At 43.6% G+C, this 24,858-nt stretch overlaps 1 protein-coding gene across 3 annotated transcripts in view; it reads left to right on the top strand.

The window, feature by feature from the left end:
• The first annotated feature begins 471 nt into the window (after window positions 1-471).
• Window positions 472-24,858, top strand: part of LOC106570849 (protein FAM214B) — a 48,305-nt gene continuing 23,918 nt past the window's right edge. The window contains exons 1-2 of one of the 3 annotated variants that reach the window (XM_014143417.2): window positions 472-1,142; window positions 16,806-17,010. The gene's annotated coding sequence lies outside the window, so the exon portion shown is untranslated. Of the gene's footprint in view, window positions 1,143-1,627; window positions 1,902-16,805; window positions 17,011-24,858 lie in introns of those variants that run through there. The other 2 variants (XM_014143418.2, XM_014143419.2) reach the window with 2 other exon arrangements.

Genomic DNA, 24,858 nt, shown 5'->3' with positions numbered 1-24,858 from the left:
GTATTGAACGAGCAGTTGAAAAACGGGGGAAGTGTTGGTTTGTGGGTTGGTTGGTTTGTGGGTTGGCTAACCCACTGCCCATTGAACACGTCACGCATTCCTTCAAGCCACACCTCGCCACACCCACCAAACGGGAGCAAACGTACCTCAAAGTCTATACTGATCTGTTCAAGAACATAGAATAACGTTTTTTGGGGAAACGTGTCGTTCAGTACAAACCGTTTCGCAACATAGCAAACGTTTAAGCGAACTGAATGCACCTCTGGAGGAGAAGCGGTGGGGACAAATAACACGTGTACTGGGCGTGTCTTAGCGAAACGTCACAAACGCCTAAACTAATGATCTTCCGAGATATTTGAATATATTTGTTAAATCAAAAATGAGCGAACTCTGGTTGGTTCGTGGAAGTCCAATTGACCAATCGCTTAAATGACAGGTGCCCAGCTGGCCGTAAACTCCACCTCTATTTATTTTTCAGCAAACCCCGGAAACATCGTTGTTTAAAGTGTTTTCAGTAGTTACCACAGCGACAAAGTCAAATTGGGAATATCGTGAAAACTCATGAGAAGAAAAAAACACAATTTGCTTTTTTGGTATTCATTTAAGGTTATGGTTAGGCATAAGGTCAGTAGTGCGGTTAAGGTTAGGGTTGATGTTAGGGTTTAAAATCAGATTTTAAGAAGATAAATTGTATAAATAGGCAGAGGTTATGACTTTGTGGCTGTGGTAGCTAGTGACGACCTGTTTAAAGGGAAACTGAGCTATTTCATGGGCGAGGGCGAAAACAGCTAAAGCGCAGAAAAGCAGATAAATGCAAAATAGCCAGCAAGCAAAGGAGCTAGCCTAGCTATGTGGTCAGAGAGGAGAGGAGAGACGACAAGACGAGACGGAAAAATTCGATGATCAACGATGCAATCAACTTCTCTTCGAAGATAGCTAACGTTGGTTTTGATAGCAATCCGATTGATCTTTGAATGTAAAAAAAAAAGAGACACTTGATGTGAAATCGGACAGGGCTGTCCTGAAGCAAAGATAAAAGGGAAAAAAGTTCAACTCCGCTTCTGAGATGAAGGAAATGTCTAGTTAACCCTTTATGTGTCAAGCCTGTCGTCCCCTTCATGTAGCTGATAGTTACTGCTCTGGTGAGTAACAAAGCTTTTCCATGGTCACTGAATTCTGTTCTGTAAGCTAGCTAAAGGCTGATTTACTGCTTATAGTTTGGATTTCTCGTGTAAAAACACGGTGTCAATACTATTGTACTATTGTAATGACGTTATAACAACTAAATGTGCATTTCAGGGTTATACATGTGCACAATGGTCTTTGTGAAAAACATACAAATGATGCAAGACCTCAATCTTACTTAGGCAGCTGGCTACATGGTAGTTTAGAGTGTTGTCGTATTGAATCATTTTTCTTCGGCATTTTGAAAATTCAGCCTAGCCCAGATGACATTGTCATGACACACACACACACACACACACACACACACAGAAGTAAACTACTGTGTGTCTTCGTAGGGGGCGTTCCTCCGCTTTGTTTGCCATCCTCATTCTTCACAAGAAAAATGTATGTGCGCGCCGGGGGTGCGTGCGTGTGCAGAATAAGGACAAGGAGATGAAGTCTCCTGACTTGCCATTATAAACGGGCGTGTGTGTTTAATGCACACAGTCTGCAATGCATGCGTGCCTTCCCTTAACTACATACAGATGCAATGCATTACGCTTGGTACTGTACTGTACTGTGCTGTCTGTAGGTCGTAGCCTAATCCTATATGAGCGAAGGAGGGGAGTGGAACTCACCCCCACCACCACACACATGCTATAAATCTGAGTTGATGACGATATCATGGAGGTCGAATAACCGTGAATAATATCGCTGTAACTAATCGTCAAAGAGAGGTAAGGGGAACCCCGCCATCCAAAGCACTAGCCAGGTTTCATTGTTCTGTAAGGGGAGCTGCTGCTGTTAGATAGATGGGATTGCGTTGGAGAGAGGCTATCATCTGCAACGGGAGATAGACAGCAGCTGTGGACCAATACTGACCTGAACCTGCAATCTTACGGTTATTGCTGCTGCTATGTTGCACACATTCATGCAGCAAGCTAGTAACCTTTGTTACTGTGATAAGAAGTGATGTGTGTGTGTGTGTGTGGGGGGGGATCAGCTCATTCATTGATATGTAATGTCTGGTTTGATTGTGCAGTGCTGCAGGGATATTCCCTTTGTCTTCACAAGCAGGGCAAGATAACATTTCATTTGCAAACATATTACATGTGCACACACATACACGCATGCATACATACAAACCCCCTACAGACAGACCTACAGGCCGTTCTAAACAAGCTTGTCCACAGCTCTGCTCTGGACATCTTCAGTGTGAAGGTTTATATGATGTAGTCTTCTCTACTAGTGGGACCTGACAGAGGATTATACAAATGATAATTATGATGTATTCTTCTCTACTAGTGACCTGGTGAGACCCCTCAGAGGACAAATTATGATTATTTAAGGGTGTATGTATTAGAAGTGACTGCACTGTTCAATGCATTGATTCATGTGTGACAGATTGAAATCAATGTTTCACAGACAGTCAAGTGTCTGTGTGTCTGTGTGTGTCTGTGCGTGTGTGTGACTAAACTAAATACGTCAAATAAAGCACTTTGCTGCTCTACAACACGTGTAGCCTGGGTCGGGATCATCGAGAGAATTAAACCACATTTGCAATCTCTTTGCGGACAGACTACATAAACATCAATGGTATTGTGTCGTGCCCAAGAACAGCCATTATTTCAAAAAATATTTTTTTAAAGCCACACGTAGCCTACATATCAATGCATACACACAAACTATCTAGGTCAAACTACTATGAGCATTGATCAGCAGTCAAGTTTTAAAGATAGTGGACTTTCAAGAAGCACATTGTCACAGGCCACATCGTCATAATGATGGAGTTTGCAAACATCCAAATCTAATCATCAACAACAAACGTTATGTTCTCTCTAACCTTAGGAGTGTGTGTGTGTGTTTCAATCAGCCACAAACAAAGTTAAACTCTCCACAGGCTGGTTCAGACACGCTGTTTGCTTTGACTCAACAACACATCAGCTGAGAGGACACACTGTAAACACGCACACACACACACACACACACACACCACTCCTCAGTCCTCTCTCTCTGTGTTCTGTGTTCATTAACATACCAAGGCCTCTGCCAAACCAAACCCTTCAACTGTCAGACAGACTCAGATCCTAACAAAATAACTGTGTAGAGCCTGTGTATGAATAGAGCCCATGTAGAGCCTGTGTATGAATAGAGCCCATGTACGAATAGAGACTGTGTACGAGTAGAGCCCGTGTGGAGCCCATATAGAGCCCGTGTAGAGCCTGTATAGTGCCCGTGTATGAATAGAGCCCGTATGGAGCCTGTGTGGAGCCCGTGTAGAGCCCATGTACGAATAGAGACTGTGTACGAGTAGAGCCCGTGTGGAGCCCGTGTAGAGCCTGTATAGTGCCCGTGTATGAATGGAGCCTGTGTGGAGCCCGTGTAGAGCCCATGTACGAATAGAGCCCGTGTACGAATGGAGCCCGTATAGAGCCTGTGTACGAATAGAGCCCGTGTAGGGCACGTATAGAGCCTGTGTATGAATAAAGCCCGTGTGGAGCCCGGATAGAGCCTGTGTATGAATAGAGCTTGTATAGAGCCCATGTGCAAATAGAACCCGTGTACGAATAGATCCCATGTAGAGCCCATTTACAAATAGAGCCCATATGGAGCCCGTACGACTAGAGCCTGTATAGAGCCCGTGTACAAATAGAGCCCGTATAGAGCCTGTGTACGAATAAAGCCCGTGTGGAGCTTGTATTGAGCCTGTGTATGAATAGAGCCCATGTAGAGGCCATTTACAAGTAGAGCCCATATAGAGCCCATGTAGAGCCCATGTAGAGCCCGTTTACAAATAGAGCCCATGTGGCACCCGTGTAGAGCCCGTATAGAGCCTGTGTACGAGTAGAGCTCATATAGAGCCCGTGTACGAATAGAGCCCATGTAGCGTCTGTATAGTGCCCTTGTAGAGCCCGTGTAGAACCCGTTTACAAATAGAGCCCATGTGGGGCCTGTATAGAGCCTGTGTAGAAATAGAGCCTGTGAACGAATAGAGCCCGTGTAGAGCAAGTAAAGAGCCTGTGTACGAATAGAGCCTGTGTATGAATGGAGCCCATGTGGAGCCTGTGTACAAGTAGAGCCTGTGTACAAATAGAGCCCGTATAGAGCCTGTGTATGAATAGAGTAGAGCCCGTATGGAGCCTGTGTATGAATAGAGCCTGTATAGTATGTTTTTACTCTGTGTGTACTTATCCCACAGCGCTAGGCTTAGTTTATAAGCCAGTCGTTAGCAAAGCACTCTCTCTCTCCATCCCTCAGGCTTGGACCTTGACAGACACACACACACACACACACACCATACATAATAACTGCATGCATGCACACACACACACACGTGAACACACACATCACCCACCAACAGATAAAATAAGAACTAAGGTGAACATAAAGATTTAACCACACACTCATCCTGGGGGCTTGTCGATTTTAGCGAGAGAGAGGGGGGGAGGAGCTTATTTGCATCGCTCCATGAATAGGCCACATATTTTTCCAGGACATTCCATCCTGTGAGCTGGAGGAGCCTGTCACCAAGACTCCATTGCTTAAGACGGCAGTGACACACACATTCACACACACACATTCACACACACACACACACACCTACATTCACAAATAGTTAAAGGCTGTTTTGGGAGTGTATGTGTTTGAGCCAAGAGTGTGTCTCTGTATAGACGAGTGTATGTGTGTGTATTTTTTGTGTAATGTGGAGGTGCCAGTGTGTTTTGTGTGCGAACAGGATGTTCTATGCTTCGTTCTGTTCAGCTGTACTCAGACACCCTTGAACAAGGGAGGGCCTTGAGGGAGGAGGCCACCCCCTGTTTTCCTATATTGATGTGAACAAGGGCTCTTAAAGGGGCAGTGCTCTGTGTGTGTGTGTGTGTGTGTGTGTGTGTGTGTGTGGTAAACAGGGGGTGGCCTCCTGCCTTCTCTACTGTGATACAAAAGCTCCTCTTCTATAGTTTGCATCATTGCTCAGCTGAGGTGAAATAATTACTTTTGAATATTTTTTTTTTATATTGAATATAAGATCTGTTTGGCAAGTGAGGCCTGAATCCATGGCCACCATTGTTCCTGTACCCAAGAAGGCAAAGATAACTGAACTAAATGACTATCGCCCCGTAACGCTCACTTCTGTCATCATGAAGTGATTTGAGAGACTAGTCAAGGATCATAGCACCTCCACCTTACCTGCCACCCTAGACCCACTTCAATTTGCATAACGCCCCAATAGTTCCACAGACGATGCGATCGCCATCACACTGCACACTGCCCTATCCCATCTGGACAAGAGGAATACCTATGTAAGAATGCTGTTCATTGACTACAGCTCAGCATTCAACACCATAGTACCCTCCAAGCTCATCATCAAGTTGGAGGTCCTGGGTCTCAACCCCACCCTGTGCAATTGGGTCCTGGACTTTCTGACGGGCCGTCCCCAGGTGGTGAAGGTAGGAAACAACATCTCCACTTTGCTGATCCTCAACACTGGGGCCCCACAAGGGTGCGTGCTCAGCCCCCTCCTGTACTCCCTGTTCCCCCATGACTGCGTGGCCATGCACACCATCAACTCAATCATCAAGTATGCAGACGCCAACAGTAGTGGGCTTGATTACCAACAACGACGAGACAACCTATAGGGAGGAGGTGAGGGCACTCGGAATGTGGTGTCAGGAAAACAACCTCTCACACAACGTCAATAAAACAAAGGAGATGATCGTGGACTTCAGGAAACAGCAGAGGGTGCACCCCCCCTATCCACATCGACGGGACAGTAGTGGAGAAGGTGGAAAGTTTTAAGTTCCTCGGCGTACACATCACGGACAAACTGAAATGGTCTACCCACACAGACAGTGTGCCTCTTCAACCTCTGGAGCCTGAAGAAATTTGTCTTGTCACCTAAAAACCTTTTACAGATGCACAATTTAGAGCATCCTGCCGGGCTGCATCACCGCCTGGTACGGCAACTGCACCGCCCACAACCGCAAGGCTCTCCAGAGCGTGGTGTGGTCTACACAACACATCACCGGGGGGCAAACTACCTGCCCTCCAGGATACCTACAGCACCCAATGTCACAGGAAGGCCAAAAAGATAATCAATGACAACCACCCGAGCCACTGCCTGTTCACACCGCTACCATCCAGAAGGCGAGGTCAGTACAGGTGCATCAAAGCTGGGACCGAGAGACTGAAAAACAGCTTCCATCTCAAGTTCATCAGACTGTTAAACAGCCATCACTGACACAGAGAGGCTGCTGCCTACATACAGACTCAAAATCATTGGCCACTTTAATAATGTTTACATATCTTACATTACTCATCTCATATGTATATACTGTATTTCATACCATCTAGTGCATCCTGCCTATGCCGCTCGGGCATCGCTCATCCATATATTTATATGTATATATTCTTATTCCATCCCTTAGATCTGTGTGTATTAGGTAGTTGTTGTTAGATTACATGTTAGATATTGCTATACTGTCGGAACTAGAAGCACAAGCATTTCGCTACACTCGCATTAACATCTGCTAACCATGTGTATGTGACCAATAACATTTGATTTGAGTCCACAAATAAAACCAAACAAGTTCCATGTTATTTCAGCCATAACACCCACCATCATTAGAAACGGATAAGATTACCATTCCTGAAAAAATAATTTTGTTAAAATGTGATTTGATCTCTGAGAAATTAAGCTAGTTGATTGGCACCCAAATAGGCCATTTTAATTTTTAAGGTTCACTTAATATTCAATAAATATACTACCCAACATCCGATTTGGACCAAACTTCTTCCTACCGTTGAGTAAGACATGAGGAATCCAATTAAATGGTAATAAGCCACCCAAAGACAACCCACACCAATCCCAACCTAATGCTTCAACCCAACTCTCCTGGAATAGTCCAACAAATGGCAGCTCTCTGAGAGGGCTATCCCTACAAGCATTTCGCAGCACACGCATTAACATCTGCTAACCATGTGTATGTGACCAATAAAATTTGATTTCATTTGGTACAATTCTCATATGAAGACTTTTCCTACAATCCCAAAACTTTTTAAAAGGTTATGATAACTCTAATAAATCATCCAATGATAAACCATTGCATGGCAGTCATAAAATGATTAGAAATCATATCCATATGTAGTGTGATTAGTGAAATGTACTATTAAACCCAACCCATTACCATTATAAAACACTACAGTGCCTTCAGAAAGTATTCACACCCCTTGACTTTTTCCACATTTTGTTGTGTTACAGCCTGAGTTTAAAATGGATTACATTTAGATTTTGTTTCACTGGCCTACACACAATTCCCGATAATGTTCAAGTATTTTTCCAAATGTTAACAAATTAATAAAAAATGAAAAGCGGAAATTGTATTGAGTCAATAAGTATTCAATCCCTTTGTTATGGCAAGCCTAAATAGCTTCAGGAGTAAAAATGTGCTTAACATGTCAGATAAGTTTCATGGACTCACTCAGTGTGCAATAATAGTGTTTAACAGGATTTTTAACAATGACTACCCCATCTCTCTACCCCACACATACAAGTATCTGTAAGGCCCCTCAATCGAGCAGTGAATTTCAAGCACAGATTCATCCGCAAAAACCAGGGGAGTCTTTCCAATGCCTCGCAAAGGACACCTATTAGTATAGACATTGAAAATCCCTTTTAGCATGGTGAAGTTATTAATAATGGCTCTCTAGCAATGATCAACAACCAATTTGACAGAGCTTGAAGAATTTTAAAATGAATACTGGGCAAATATTGTACTGTATAATCCAGGTTTGCAAAGCTCTTAGACTTACCCAGAAAGACTCACAGCTGTAATCACTGCCAACGGTGATTCTAAGATGTATTGAGTCAGGGGGTTGAATACTTATATAATCAAAAATATGTGTTTTATTTTCTAATAATAATAATAATAATAATAATAATAAATGTTTTTTGCATTTTTCTTCCACTTTGACATTAGAGTATATAGTGTAGGTCTTTGAAAAACAAGACAATTAAATCCATTTTAATCACACTTTGTAACACAACGAAATGTGAAAAAAGTCAAAGGGTGTGATTACATTCTGAAGCCTCCATTGGAGCCCATAACCTTGGAACCATTAGAACTGCTGTAGGCTAATAGTTTGCTTGTTCACCAGGAATGGTCTAATCCAGACCTTTTTTGAAGGGAATAAATCCCAAACACAGGGGCTGTTTCCTGGACAAACTGAAGTGCTTTCATGGACTGGCTTGAATTGTGAGGATGACCACAAAATGTATTTTGTCATGGGCAAAAGCTATTGGTTTTCTACCCAAAGTTGCAAAGAAAATGTTGTGATCCATTTAATAAACACAAGAGTCCAGCAAAATGGATTAAAGGGTGCGGCAGTAGCAGGAACAGTGGCATCTAGTGGGCAAAATCTTATACTTTAACACTTATTTATGGTAAATCATTCATTTGACTTAAATGGGAAATTTCTCTGAACAAGGTGGTAAAAACCATTGCCAGATTCATAGGGAATACATTACATAGTATGAAGAAGAAATACTCCATACTATTTGTCAGACATAGAGAACTGACAACGTATACTGGTTGTTGGGGGGGTCCGGGGGTGGCTATTGATCATTTTATTGGATACCTCATGTCTTACTCATTATTAGAAAAGAATGATGGTCCAAATCGGAGGTTGAAGATTATATGAATCCCTTCAATTAAAATGGCCAATGTGGGTGCAATCAATTCGCTTAATTTCTCAGAGATCAAATTATATTTCAACAAAATAATGTTTCAGAAATGCTAATCTTCTGTTTCTAACGACAGAAACCGTTTTAGAACAATCTGAGATGGTGGGTGTTGAAGTCCCCTTTCTGGTGCTTTTTTGAGCAGACAAGATGACCCACTTGAACCTCTACTGGAAACAGAAGCCCTTGTTGTTCTCTCTCTCCTCGCTGTTTGGTATCTGTTGTGCTCTCTTCCCCTCTTTTTCTTTCTCTCTTCTGCTCTCTTTCTTTCTCTCTCTCTTTCACACACTTTCTCTCTCTCTCTCTCTCGCACCCTTTTTCTTTCCCCCTTCCTACTCTACTATATTTAGAAGAAGCTTATTTTGTTCTATAAGACACACACACCATCACTTCCTTTCTATGTACACATAACAGCCTAGCAAGCAGTTTCAAGAACTTACAGCCTCTGTTTTGCAAGCTACTATTAATTCAGCACGTTCCTTCCTCTACACACATGCATACAGTTGAAGTCGGAAGTTTACATACACCTTAGCCAAATACATTTAAACTCAGTTTTTCACAGTTCGTGACATTTCATCCTAGTAAAAATGCCCTGTCTTAGGTCAGTTAGGATCACCACTTTATTTAAAAAATGTGAAATGTCAGAATAATAGTAGAGAGAATTATTTATTTCAGCTTTTATTTAATTTTATCATATTCCCAGAGGGTTAGAAGTTTACATACACTCAATTAGTATTTGGTAGCATTGCCTTTCAATTGTTTAACTTGGGTCAAACGTTTCGGGTAGCCTTCCACAAGCTTCCCACAATAAGTTGGGTGAAATTTGGCCCATTCCTTCTGACAGAGCTGGTGTAACTGTGTCAGGTTTGTAGGCCTCCTTGCTTGCACACACTTTTTCAGTTCTGCCCAAAAATGTTCCATAGGATTGAGTTCAGGCCTTTGTGATGGCCACTCCAATACCTTGACTTTGTTGTCCTTAAGCCATTTGCCACAACTTTGGAAGTATGCTTGGGGTCATTGTCCATTTGGAAGACCCATTTGCAACCAAACTTTAACTTCCTGACTGATGTCTTGATGTTTATTCAATATATCCACATAATTTTCCTGCCTCATGACGCCATCTATTTTGTGAAGTGCACCAGTCCCTCCTGCAGCAAAGCACCCCCACAACATGATGCTGCCACCCCCGTGCTTCACGGTTGGGATGGTGTTCTTCGGCTTGCAAGCCTCCCCCTTTTTCTTCCAAACATAACAATGGTCATTATGGCCAAACAGTTCTATTTTTGTTTCATCAGACCAGAGGACATTTCTCCAAAAATTACGATCTTTGTCCCCATGTGCAGTTGCAAACCGTAGTCTGGCTTTTACATGCCGGTTTTGGAGCAGTGGCTTCTTCCTTGCTGAGCGGCCTTTCAGGTTATGTCGATATAGGACTCGTTTTACTGTGGATATAGATACTTTTGTACCTGTTTCTTTCAGCATCTTCACAAGGTCCTTTGCTGTTGTTCTGGGATTGATTTGCTCTTTTCACAACAAAGTACGTTAATCTCTAAGAGACAATGTGTCTCCTTCCTGGTCGGTATGACGGCTGTGTGGTCCCATGGTGTTTATACTTGCGTACTATTGTTTGTACAGATGAACGTGGTACCTTCAGGCGTTTGGAAATTACTCACAAGGATGAACCAGACAAAAAAAATTCTGAGGTCTTGGCTGATTTTCTTTTGATTTTCCCTTGATGTCAAGCAAAGAGGCACTGAGTTTGAAGGAAGGCTTGAAATGCATCCACAGGTATACCTCCATTTGACTCAAATGATGTCAATTAACCTATCAGAATCTTCTAAAGCCATGACACCATTTTCTGGAATTTTCCAAGCTGTTTAAAGGCACAGTCAAGTTAGTAAACTTCTGACCCACTGGAATTGTGATACAGTGAATTATAAGTGAAATAATCTGTCTGTAAACAATTGTTGAAAAATGACTTGTGTCATGTACAAAGTAGATGTCCTAATCGACTTGCCAAACTATAGTTTGTTAACAAGAAATTTGTGGAGTGGTTGAAAAACGAGTTTTAAACTTCCAACTTCAACTGTACATAAACTCAGCAAAAAAGAAACATCTCACTGTGAACTGCGTTTATTTTCAGCAAACTTAACATGTGTAAATATTTGTATGAACACACAGACATGTCACTAACAGAAATGGAATAATGTTTCCCTGAACAAAGGGGAGGGGGGGTCAAAATCTAAAGTAACAGTCAGTATCTGGTTGCCACCAGCTGCATTAAGTACTACAGTGCATATCCTCCTCATGGACTGCATCAGATTTGCCAGTTCTTGCTGTGAGATGTTACCCCACTCTTCCACCAAGGCACCTGCAAGTTCCTGGACATTTCTGGGGGGAATGGTCCTAGCCCTCACCCTCCGATCCAACAGATCCCAGGCGTGCTCAATGGGATTGAGATCCGGGCTCTTTGCTGCCCATGGTAGAACACTGACATTCCTGTCTTGCAGGAAATCACGCACAGAATGAGCAGTATGGCTGGTGGCATTGTCATGCTGGAGGGTCATGTCAGGATGAGCCTGCAGGAAGGATACCACATGATGGAGGAGGATGTTTTCCCTGTAAGGCACAGCGTTGAGATTGCCTGCAATGACAACAAGCTCAGTCCGATGATGCTGTGATACACCACCCCAGACTATGATGGACCCTCCACCTTCAAATCGATCCCGCTTCAGAGTTCAGGCCTCGGTGTAACACTCATTCCTTTGACGATAAATGTGAATCCGACCATCACCCCTGGTGAGACAAAACTGCAACTTGTCAGTGAAGATCACTTTTTGCCAGTCCTGTCTGGTCCAGCGACGATGGGTTTGTCCTCATATGCGACATTGTTGCCGGTGATGTCTGGTGAGGGCCTGCCTTACAACAGGCCTACAAGCCCTCAGTCCAGCCTCTCTCAGCCTATTGCGGACAGTCTGAGCACTGATGGAGCGATTGTGCATTCCTGGTGTAACTTGGGGAGTTGTTGTTGCCATCCTGTACCTGTCCCGCAGGTGTGATGTTCGGATGTACCGATCCTGTGCAGCTGTTGTTACACATGGTCTGCCACTGCGAGGATGATCAGCTGTTCGTCCTGTCTCCCCGTAGCGCTGTCTTAGGCGTCTCACAGTACGGACTAGAAGGCCAGCATCCCGGCGTCGTCTCTTCACTGTTGACGTTGAAACTGGTGTTTTGCAGATACTATTTAACGAAGCTGCCAGTTGAGGACTTGTGAGGCATCTGTTTCTCAAACTAGACACTGTAATGTACTTGTCCTCTTGCTCAGTTGTGCACTGGGGCCTCCCACTCCTCTTTCTATTCTGATTAGAGCCAGTTTGCGCTGTTCTGTGAAGGGAGTAGTATACAGCATTTTACGAGCTCTTCAGTTTCTTGGCAATTTCTCGCATTGAATAGCCTTAATTTCTCAGAACAAGAATAGACTGGCGAGTTTCAGAACAAAGTTCTTTGTTTCTAGCCATTTTGAGCCTGTAATCAAACCCACAAATGCTGATGCTCCAGATTCTCAACTAGTCTAAAGAAGGCCAGTTTTGTTACTTCTTTAACCAGTACAACAGTTTTCAGCTGTGCTAACATAATTGCAAAAGGGTTTTCTAATGATCAATTATCCTTTTAAAATGATAAACCTGGATTAGCTAGCACAATGTGCCATTGTAACACAGGAGTGATGGTTGCTGATAATGGGCCCCTGTACATCTATGTAGATATTCCATAAAAAATCTGCCGTTTCCAGCTACAATAGTCATTTACAACATTAACAATGTCTACACTGTATTTCTGATCAATTTGATGTTATTTTAATGGACAAAAAATGTGCCTTTCAAAAACAAGAACATTTCTAAGTGACCCCAAACTTTTGAACGGTAGTGTACATACACACACACACACACACACACACACACACACATACACATATATATACCATACATACACACACATGATGGCGCCGGAGGGGAGGGCTGCCGTCTTATCTGCTCTTATCCAACCATGCTATTTTGTTCGTTTTTTCACGTTGTTCGTAACTTGTTTTGTACATAATGTTGCTGCTACAGTCTCTTATGACTGAAAAAAGCTTCTAGACATCAGAACTGCGATTGCTCAAACTGGACGAAAAGTTCTTCAATGAGTCGGACAGGAGGGATATACTACAGACACCCGACCAGGCCCAGATCCCAGTGATTCGCTGGAGAAGGAATTCAGTGGAAAAAGATCCGGGTGCCTTGTGAGGATCAGGCGACGAGTGGCTAATCTGCCTTTGCCTTCCGTCCTGCTAATGTTCAATCGTAGGAAAATAAATGGGACGAACTGAAAGCACGTATAGCCTACCAACGAGTCATTAAAAACTGTAATATCTTATGTTTAACCGAGTCGTGGCTGAACGATAACATTAACAGCTGGCGGGTTATACACTCCATCGGCAGCACAGAACAGCAGCCTCTGTTAAGACATGGGGCAAAGGCCTATGCATATATGTGAAAGACAGCTGGTGCACGATATCTAAGGAAGTCTCAAGGTTTTGCTCGCCTGAGGTAGAGTATCTCATGATAAGCTGTAGACCACACTATCCACCTAGAGTTTTTTCATCTGTATTTTTCGTTGCTGTCTACATACATGAAACATGCATGAGAGAATCAGCTGTTCCGGATGACTGTGGGATCACGCTTTCCGCAGCCGACATGAGTAAGACCTTCAAACAGGTCAACATTCACAAGGCCGCAGGGTCAGATGCATTACCAGGACGTGTACTCTGAGCATCCGCTGACCAACTGGCAAGTGTCTTCACTGGCATTTTCAACCTCTCCCTGTCTTTAGTCTGTAATACCAACATGTTTCATGCAGACCACCATAGTCCCTGTGCCCAAGAACACCAAAATAACCTGCCTAAATGACTACCGACCCGTAGCTCTCACGTCTGTAGCCATGAAATGCTTTGAAAGGCTGGTCATGACTCACATCAACACCATTATCCCAGAAACGCTAGACCCACTCCAATTTGCATACCGCCCCAACAGATCCACAGATGATGCAATCTCTATTGCACTCCACACTGCCCTTTCCCACCTGGACTAAAGGAACACCTATGAGAATGCTATTCATTGACTACAGCTCAGCGTTCAACACCATAGTGACCTCAAAGCTTATCACTAAGCTAAAGACCCTGGGACTAAACACCTCCCTCTGCAACTGGATCCTGGACTTCCTGATGGGCCGCCCCCCAGGTGGTAAGGGTACGTAACAACACATCCGCCACGCTGATCCTAACACGGGGCCCCTCAGGGGTGCATGCTCAGCCCCCTCCTGTACTCCCTGTTCACTCATGCCTGCACGGCCAGGCACAACTCCAACACCATCATTAAGTTTGCTGATGACACAGTGGTAGGCCTGATCACCGACAACGCTGAGACAGCCTATAGGAGGTCAGAGACCTGACTGTGTGGTGCAAGGACAACAACCTCTGCCTCAACGTGATCAAGTCAAAGGAGATGATTGTGGACTACAGGAAAAGGAGGACCAAGCACACCCCATTCTCATCAACAGGGCTGTAGTGGAGCAGGTTGAGAGCTTCACGTTCCTTGGAGTCCACATCACCAACAAACTAACATGGTCCAAGCACACCAAGACAGTCGTGAGGGGGTCACAACAAAACCTATTCCCCCTAAGGAGACTGAAAAGATTTGGCATGGGTCCTCAGATCCTCAAAAGGTTCTACAGCCCAGTACATCACCGGGACCAAGCTTCCTGCCATCCAGGACCTCTGTACCAGGTGGTGTCAGAGGAAGGACCTAAAAATTGTCAAAGACTCCAGCCACCCTAGTCATAGACTGTTCTCTCTGCTACCGCACGGCAAGTGGTACCGGAGCACCAACTCTAGGTCCAAGAGGCCCTAGGTCGTAAACAGCTTCTACCCCCAAGACATGAGACTCCTGAACATATAATCAAATGGCTACCCAGACTATTTGCATTGCCCCCCCCCTTTTTACGCTGCTGCTACTCTCTGTTATCTTTACATAGTGACTTTTTTAACTCTACCTACATGTACATATTACCTCAACTAACCGGTGCCCCCGCACATTGACTCGCAGGTGGTACCGGAAAAGAATTCTATGAAATGTATGCATTCACTACTGTAAGTCGCTCTGGATAAGAGCGTCTGCTAAAATGACTAAAATGTAAAATGTGTATAGCCCCTGTATATAGCCCCGCTCTTGTTATTTCCTGCTGCTCTTTAATTATTTGTTCTTATCTCTTACTTTTTTTTTGTATTTTCTTAACTGCATTGTTAGTTAATGGTTTGTAAGTAAGAATCACATTGTAAGGTCTACACACCAGTTGTATTCGGCGCATGTGACAAATAAAATTAGATTTGATACACACACACACACACACGCCTTCTTTAAACCTTCCTAAACATGAGCTAGGAAGCAGGTTAGAGCTTCTGGTTTAGAGTAACTGATGATTGACACCGTTGTGGGAAAGCTAACTGTGTGTGTTAAAACTAACCATTTGTAAATAAACGCTGTCTGGTGCCTAAGAGAATGAAAATGTAAAAATACACCCCAGTGTTGCATCCCCATCCCCCATCCTCACACACACTGGGGGTTTTCTCATGCAGCAGAGCAGAGGGCTTATCTTTGGGCACAGGGAACACACTTTATCAGCTAAACTACAGGAGCTCCACTTCCTGTTTGGGTGTGTGTGTGTGTGTGTGTGTGGTAATAGTGAACAGCATGTTAACTGGGTGAGAGCTATTTAGTGACAACACAGTGGAAGAAACAACGTGACGATTGAACACACTCACACACACGTACACTCACACACACGTACACACTCACACATGTACACTCACTCACACACACGTACACTCAAACACACGTACACTCAGACACACTCACACAATTAAGCTACATACTACTACTCACTCCCATTTACGTATACACACACATTACAACCATATACATAGAAACACTTGTTACACACACACACACACACACACAGAGAGAGAGAAAGGCTGTTTTCAGAGCGTTCTCTGCTCTCTCTGCTTCTGAAAACAGACTGAGCAGGTGGGCGGAGCTTTGGCTTCCCCTGCACTCCACCTAGCCAATCAGATTCTCGACTACTCCAGCTGAGCCCCCCTCCCCCAGCCAATCAGAAGCCCCCCCCCCTTCTCTATATGTGTTCAGTGCTGACTGAGCAGAGAACACGCCTGAAACTACCAGCTGGGAGGAACAGAGACGAAAAGGAGAGAGGAGAGAGAAAGAGAGGGGGGGCTGAGAGCTAAAGGGAGAGTGGCTGAAAGAGAGAAAAGAGAGAGTGGAGGAGAGGGGGGAAGCAGAGCGAGAGAGAGAGTGGAGGAGAGTGGGAAGCAGAGCGAGAGAGAGAGTGGAGGAGAGTGGGAAGCAGAGAGAGTGGAGGAGAGTGGGAAGCAGAGCGAGAGAGAGTGGAGGAGAGGGGGAAGCAGAGCGAGAGAGAGTGGAGGAGAGGGGGAAGCAGAGAGAGTGGAGGAGAGTGGGAAGCAGAGCGAGAGAGAGTGGAGGAGAGGGGGAAGCAGAGCGAGAGAGAGTGGAGGAGAGGGGGAAGCAGAGCGAGAGAGAGTGGAGGAGAGGGGGAAGCAGAGCGAGAGAGAGAGTGGGAAACAGAGCAAGAGTGTGTGCAAGCAAGAGAGGTGGGGATGGGAGGGTTTATGTGTCTGTTAAAGAGTTACTGAGGGAAAGGGAGGGTTAGGGTTAGTGTTGTTGGGCATACCAGGACGGGAGGGGAGTAGAAAGAGCCACTAAACCACAACACTAGCACAACCTGATGATCACTGGACTTGGGAACAACGTTTTTCTCTTAAAACCCTATTCAGGTTGAGGAGGCCAAGAGAGGAGCAAAAGAAAGCGAAGAGAGAGAGAGAGAGAGAGAGAGATAACGAAGGCAAGCTGACCGGCTAGACTCTCTGAAAGGCAGAGAGACACCAGTCACCAGAGGTGCTCACCCCAAAACAAAAAGGAAAAGTGGAAAAACAAAGGCAGAGTAAAAGAAAGAGAAGCCTTGGCTGTGTCTCTGTGAGGGTGAGTGTCTTGGCTGTGTCTCTGTGAGGGTGAGTGCCTTGGCTGTGTCTCTGTGAGGGTGAGTGTCTTGGCTGTGTCTCTGTGAGGGTGAGTGTCTTGGCTGTGTCTCTGACTGTGAGTGCCTTGGCTGTGTCTCTGTGAGGGTGAGTGTCTTGGCTGTGTCTCTGACTGTGAGTGTCTTGGCTGTGTCTCTGTGAGGGTGAGTGCCTTGGCTTTGTCTCTGTGAGGGTGAGTATCACAAGCTGATATCCCCATTTCTGTTGTCTGTCTGTGTTGTTGTTAGGAAGCCTGGCACTCAGCAGCTCCAAAAATGGCCTCGAACAGAGGGAGGGAGAGGGAGATGGAGGGAGGGAGAGAGAGAGGGAGGGAGGTAGAAAGGGAGTTTGAGATAGGAAGAGACCCCTATATCAAACAGTATTCTCACAACTATCCATCTGAGCTGATGATTTAGCTAAGATCCCCCATATATATGTGTGTGTATGTATGTGTGTATATATATATATATACATACATACATACATACATACATACATACATACATACATACATACATACATACATACATACATACATACATACATACATACATACAGTACCAGTCAAACGTTTGGACACACCTACTCAGTTTTTCTTTATTTGTACTATTTTCTACATTTTAGAATAATAGTGAAGACTTCAAAACTGTGAAATAACACATATGGAATCATGTAGTAGCCAAAGAAATGTTAAACAAATCTAAATATATTTTATATTTGAGATTCTTAGCAAAGTAGCCACCCGATGCCTTGATAACAGCTTTGCACACTCTTGGCATTCTGTCAACCAGCTTCATGAGGTAGTCACCTGGAATGCATTTCATTTAACAGGTGTGCCTTGTTAAAAGTTAATATGTGGAATTTCTTAACTTCTTAATGCATTTGAGCCAATCAGTTGTGTTGTGACAAGGTAGGGGTGGTATACAGAAGATAGCCCTATTTTGGTAAATTACCATATTATGGCAAAAACAGCTCAATAAGCAAAGAGTAACGACAGTCCATCATTACTTTAAGACATGACGGTCAGTCAATGATGAAAATTTCAAGAACTTTGAAAGTTTCTTCAAGTGCAGTCGCAAAAACCATCAAGCCCTATGATGAAACTGGCTCTCATGAGGACCGCCACAGGAAAGGAAGACCCAGAGTTACCTCTGCTGCAGAGGATAAATTCATTACAGTTAACTGCACCTCAGAAATTGCAGCAAAATAAATGCTTCAGAGTTCAAGTAACAGACACATCTCAACATCAACTGTTTAGATGAGACTGCGTGAGTCAGGCCTTCATGGTCGAATTGCTGCAAAGAAACCTCTACTAAAGGACACCAATAAGAAGAAGTGACTTGCTTGGGCCAAGGAACATGAGTGAGGGACATTAGACTGGTGTAAATCTGTCCTTTGTTCTGATGAGTCCAAATTTGAGATTTTTGGTTCCAACTGCCGTGTCTATGTGAGATGCAGAGTATGTGACCGGATGATCTCTGCATGTGTGGATCCAACTGTGAAGCATGGAGGAGGAGGTGTGATGGTGTGGGGGGCTTAGCTGGTGACACTGTCTGTGATGTATTTAGAATTCAAGGCACACTGAACCAGCATGGCTACCACAACATTCTGCAGCGATATGCCATCCTATCTGGTTTGTGCTTAGTGGGACTATCATTTGTTTTTCAACAGGACAATGACCCAAAATACACCTCCAGGCTGTGTACGGGCAATTTGACCAAGAAGGAGAGTGATGGAGTGCTGCATCAGATGACCTGGCCTCCACAATCACCTGACCTCAATCCAATTGAGAGGGTTTGGGATGAGTTGGACCGCAGAGTGAAGGAAAAGCAGCCAACAAGTGCTCAGCATATGTGGGAACTCCTTCAAGACTGTTGGAAAAGCATTCCAGGTGAAGCTGGTTGAGAGAATGCCAAGAGTGTGCAAAGCTGTAATCAAGGCAAAGGGTGGCTACTTTGAAGAATCCCAAATATAATATATATTTTGATTTGTTTAACACTTTTTTGGTAACTACATGATTCCATATGTGTCACTTCATAGTTTGATGTCTTCACTATTATTCTACAATGTAGAAAATAGTAAAATAAAGAAAAACCCTTGAATGAGTAGGTGTGTCCAAACTTTTGACTGGTACTGTATATCACTGTGACCTGCTGCTGACCATCAGGCAGTGGACAGGCTGTGAGTGAGTGGGCCAGAGAGATGTGTGTCCATTGGTTGAGAGAGTGCCTTGGCAGAGGCAGCTGAGTAACGGAGACAGAGCAGCGTGTGTGCACGTCGTGTGCATGTACAACTTTTTACCAGTTGTAGGTAGGCTATTTAGATTTGTCATTATTGAAACACCCTTTTTACATAAAGCATATAGACTCACTAGAGGTGATATCACTCCTTCAAGACTGTTGGAAAATTCCACAAATTAACTTTTAAGAAGGCACACCTGTTAATTGAAATGCATTCCTCATGAAGCTGGTTGAGAGAATGCCAAGAGTGTGCAAAGCTGTCATCAAGGCAAAGGGTGCCTAATTTGAAGAATCTCAATTATAAAATATATTTTGATTTGTGTAACACTTTTTTGGTTACTACATGATTGTGTTATTTCATCGTGTTGATGTCTTCACTATTATTCTACAATGTAGAAAATAGTAAAAATAAAGAAACTCTTGAATGAGTTGGTGTTTCCAAACTTTTGATTGGTACTGACTACAGTATATACAGTGAGGGGGAAAAAAGTATTTGATGCCCTGCTGATTTTGTACATTTGCCCACTGACAAAGAAATGATCAGTCTATAATTTTAATGGTAGGTTTATTTGAACAGTGAGAGACAGAATAACAACAAAAAAATCCAGAAAAACACATGTCAAAAATGTTATAAATTGATTTGCATTTTAATGAGGGGAAATAAGTATTTGACCCCTCTGCAAAACATAACTTAGTACTTGGTGGCAAAACTCTTGTTGGCAATCACAGAGGTCAGACGTTTCTTGTAGTTGGCCACCAGGTTTGCAAACATCTCAGGAGGGATTTTGTCCCACTCCTCTTTGCAGATCTTCTCCAAGTCATTAAGGCTTCGAGGCAGACGTTTGGCAACTCGAACCTTCAGCTCCCTCCACAGATTTTCTATGGGATTAAGGTCTGGAGACTGGCTAGGCCACTCCAGGACCTTAATGTGCTTCTTCTTGAGCCACTCCTTTGTTGCCTTGGCCATGTGTTTTGGGTCATTGTCATGCTGGAATACCCATCCACGACCCATTTTCAATGCCCTGGCTGAGGGAAGGAGGTTCTCACCCAAGATTTGACGGTACATGGCCCCGTCCATCGTCCCTTTATGCGGTGAAGTTGTCCTGTCCCCTTAGCAGAAAAACACCCCCAAAGCATAATGTTTCCACCTCCATGTTTGACAGTGGGGATGGTGTTCTTGGGGTCATAGGCAGCATTCCTCCTCCTCCAAACACGGCGAGTTGAGTTGATGCCAAAGAGCTCCATTTTGGTCTCATCTGACCACAACACTTTCACCCAGTTGTCCTCTGAATCATTCAGATGTTCATTGGCAAACTTCAGACGGGCATGTATATGTGCTTTCTTGAGCAGGGGGACCTTGCGGGTGCTGCAGGATTTCAGTCCTTCACGGCGTAGTGTGTTACCAATTGTTTTCTTGGTGACTATGGTCCCAGCTGCCTTGAGATCATTGACAAGATCCTCCTGTGTAGTTCTGGGCTGATTCCACACCGTTCTCATGATCATTGCAACTCCACGAGGTGAGATCTTGCATGGAGCCCCAGGCCGAGGGATATTGACAGTTCTTTTGTGTTTCTTCCATTTGCGAATAATCGCACCAACTGTTGTCACCTTCTCACCAAGCTGCTTGGCGATGGTCTTGTAGCCCATTCCAGGTCTACAATCTTGTCCCTGACATCCTTGGAGAGCTCTTTGGTCTTGGCCATGGTGGAGAGTTTGGAATCTGATTGCTTCTGTGGACAGGTGTCTTTTATACAGGTAACAAGCTGAGATTAGGAGCACTTCCTTTAAGTGTGCTCCTAATCTCAGCTCGTTACCTGTATAAAAGGCACCTGGGAGCCAGAAATCTTTCTGATTGAGAGGGGGTCAAATACTTATTTCCCTCATTAAAATGCAAATCAATTTATAACATTTTTGACATGCAGATTTTTTGTTGTTGTTATTCTGTCTCTCACTGTTCAAATAAACCTACCATTAAAATTATAGACTGATCATTTCTTTGTCAGTGGGCAAACGTTCAAAATCAGCAGGTGATCAAATACTTTTTTTCCCTCACTGTACACAAGAACAGAGTGATATATATAGAGAGAGAGAGAGACATAGAAACAGATACTTTTTCTGTCTCTCTCTGTCAATTCAAGGGGCTTTATTGGCATGGGAAACATATGTTAACAACATTGCCAAAGCAAGTGAAGTAGATAATATACAAAAGTGAAATAAACAATAAAAATTAACCGTAAACATTACACTCACAGGAGTTCCAAACTAAGACATTACAAATGTCATATTATGTATTTATACAGTGTTGTAACGATGTGCAAATGGTTAAAGTACAAAAGGGAAAATAAATAAACATAAATGGGTTGTATTTACAATGGTGTTTGTTCTTCACTGGTTGCCCTTTTCTTGTGGCAACAGGTCACAAATCTTGCTGCTGTGATGGCACACTGGAATTTCACCCAGTAGATATGGGAGTTTATCAAAATCAGGTTTGTTTTTGAATTCTTTGGATATGTGTAATTTGAGGGAAATATGTTTCTCTAAATGGTCATACATTTGGCAGGAGGTTAGGAAGTGCAGCTCAGTTTCCACCTCATTTTGTGGGCAGTGTGTCTCTCTCTCTCTCTGTTTCTCTCTATCTCTCTATTTTTTTCTCTCTCTCTCTTTCAGTTCTCTCTCACTCACTCTGTTCATAGTCTGTCATTACATGACCTTCCTCTGTACACGATGACGTCACATTCTAACTCTGTGGATCACACTAACCTAATCCCATCAACAGTTGATAGTGTGTGTGTGTGTGTGTGTGTGTGTTTATCTGCTGTCTCTATGCAGGGAGTAGGTTGGGTGTGGTTGTGTTTTAGCTGTGATAGATCCACCCTTGTAAAGAATTGGTGAATGGTGTGTTCTTTGTAAGAGTGACTAGGCTATATCTTTAAGTGTGACTCTTGATACACTAGAATAATTACAATACTATTGCCACTCCAGAGTGAGAAAAGGGTGGATTCAGGCTAGTGAATTATAAACCTCATGGGGTGTGCTTGTGATCACACCTGATCAACTAATGCAAGATTATGAACCTATAGATTATGGACCCATAGATTATGGACCTATATATTATAGATTCTGGACCTATATATTCTGGACCTATATATTCTGGACCTATAGAGGCAATACACATTCAGCTGTAGTTGTGCCAATGAGAATATGTGCACTGGATTAAGCCTTCAACATTTACGTCTGTCACGAGAGATTCTCTAACAAGAGATTGCATCAAGAACATTCCGTGAACATCACCATGGTTATACAACCTGAGAGTGTGACGTTTGTTGCTTCCCAGATGTCTCCCTATATAGTGCACTACTTTAGACCAGAGCCCTATTCCCTATATAGTGCACTACTTTAGACCAGAGCCCTATTCCCTAAATAGTGCACTACTTTAGACCAGAGCCCTATTCCCTAAATAGTGCACTACTATAGACCAGAGCCCTATTCCCTATATAGTGCACTACTTTAGACCAGAGCCCTATTCCCTATATAGTGCACTACTTTAGACCAGAGCCCTATTCCCTATATAGTGCACTACTATAGACCAGAGCCCTATTCCCTATATAGTGCACTACTATAGACCAGAGCCCTATTCCCTATATAGTGCACTACTTTAGACCAGAGCCCTATTCCCTATATAGTGCACTACTTTAGACCAGAGCCCTATTCCCTATATAGTGCACTACTATAGACCAGAGCCCTATTCCCTATATAGTTAGCCTAGAAAGATTATATACAGAGGCAGTATCTTAATTTGATCACCCTGTTGCAGAAAAGGGATTCTGAAGTTTTTAATTTCCACTTTGAAATTTCAGGCTTGATTTTCCCATATGAAACGAAACATGTATCAACCCCTACAAATATGCCCATTAATTATATTCCACATAATTATTCACATTTCCTGTTGCTGCAGGATGATTTTCCTGCTGTAGCAAACTGGCTCAAATTAAGATCCTACATCTGTATGAACGATGGCCAAACGCTCAAGTATTTTCACACACAAACACTCAAGTATATCGGCCCTCACCTTTGACCTCTTGACCCCTAACCACCCAACAGGTAAATGGCAGGTTGCTTCTGGGTCAGAAGTGTGGGTAACACAAGTTTGGTGGCACCTTAATTGGGGAGGACTGGCTGGTGGTAATGAGTGGAGCGGAATATTTGGAATGGTATCAAGTACATCAAACCCAAAGTTTCCATTCGTTCCATCCAGCCATTATTATAAGCCCTCAGCAGCTTCCTGTGTTGTGGGTGTGGGTCAGGGTTGTCAGGATGCTGACAACTTACTGTCTGGGTCTGTGTAAGAGTTTGTTAGTGTGAATGTCCACATTGTGGTGTTTGTGTTTAAAGCAATGTGTTCATTTAGACTACTTGTGATAGCCAGCCATTACGACGAGAATTTGGTTTGTGACGGCTCATCAAATACAGACCAAATCTATAGACTTTAAAAATGGACAGTCTCTCTCTCTCTCTCTCTCTCTCTCTCTCTCTCGTAGTCCTTTCCGTCTCCACTGTGTTTGTTTAGCTACTACAGTATTATCCTTTCTATTTATTTTTCCTGGGCTACGTCCCAAAAATAGGGTTCTGAAGACACCCTGTCTGGGTCTCTATTCAAGGCCTGTTCTGTAGAGTGAAGGTTACTTGACACTCAGAAAAATAACAGGTTTGAAAATAAGCATAAGTGATGCTGTACTGCAGGGGTCCCCAGCCGGGGGACGATTTATTTTCTTGAGGGGGTGGTCAGGGGCCCGGAACATAATTAGAAACAGGTCCTTGCTAACATAGCAGGTCCTTTCTAACCTCCAAACCTGGGAGGGGAACAGACATAGGTTACGTCCCAAGTGGTTCCCTATTTTCTATGGGCCATGTGGTCAAAAGTAGTGCACTACAGAGAATAGGGTGCCATTTTTATTTGTTTATTTAACCTTTATTTTAACTAGGCAAGTCAGTTAGAAACAAATTCTTATTTACAATGACAGCCAAACCCTCCCCTAACCCAGATAGAGATGGGCCAATTGTGTGCTGCCCTATGGGACTCCCGATCACGGCCGGTTGTGATACAGCCCGGGGTCGAACCCGGGTCTGTAGTGACGCCTCTAGCACTGGGATGCAGTGCCTTAGACCGCTGCACCACTCGGTAGCCAATTAGCTGACTGTCCTGGCGGGGGGTGGGGACATGCTCTGTCGTAGATCTCCATGACACTGACAGCATGTATACAGACGATGCTTGTAGCTTATATTTTGTGGGTATTTTTTGTTTTAAATACAAGCCGGGATCACATGTCAGTAGAGGAGAGACTCCGATTCAATGGGGTAATGTGCAGAAATGGAAACCGAGTCCAGGACAGATTTCACAGGACTCGCATGTAAACGACTGACAGAAAAACCAGTATCCAGTTGGTTGTTTATAACTGTAGGTCCTACCTTCAGGCTCTCGGGGGTAATGGTGTGTGACTTCTGGGAGAACATATGTCACTAGAGAGTCATTACGGAGGTCACATTGGATTGGTTCTCTCTGCCTTGGCTGTCTC

The sequence above is a fragment of the Salmo salar genome, chromosome ssa15 (assembly GCF_905237065.1).
Source record: "Salmo salar chromosome ssa15, Ssal_v3.1, whole genome shotgun sequence".
NCBI lineage: Eukaryota > Metazoa > Chordata > Actinopteri > Salmoniformes > Salmonidae > Salmo > Salmo salar.
The sequence above is the reverse complement of the archived record's forward strand: the minus strand, read 5'-3'. Positions and strand labels throughout refer to the sequence as shown.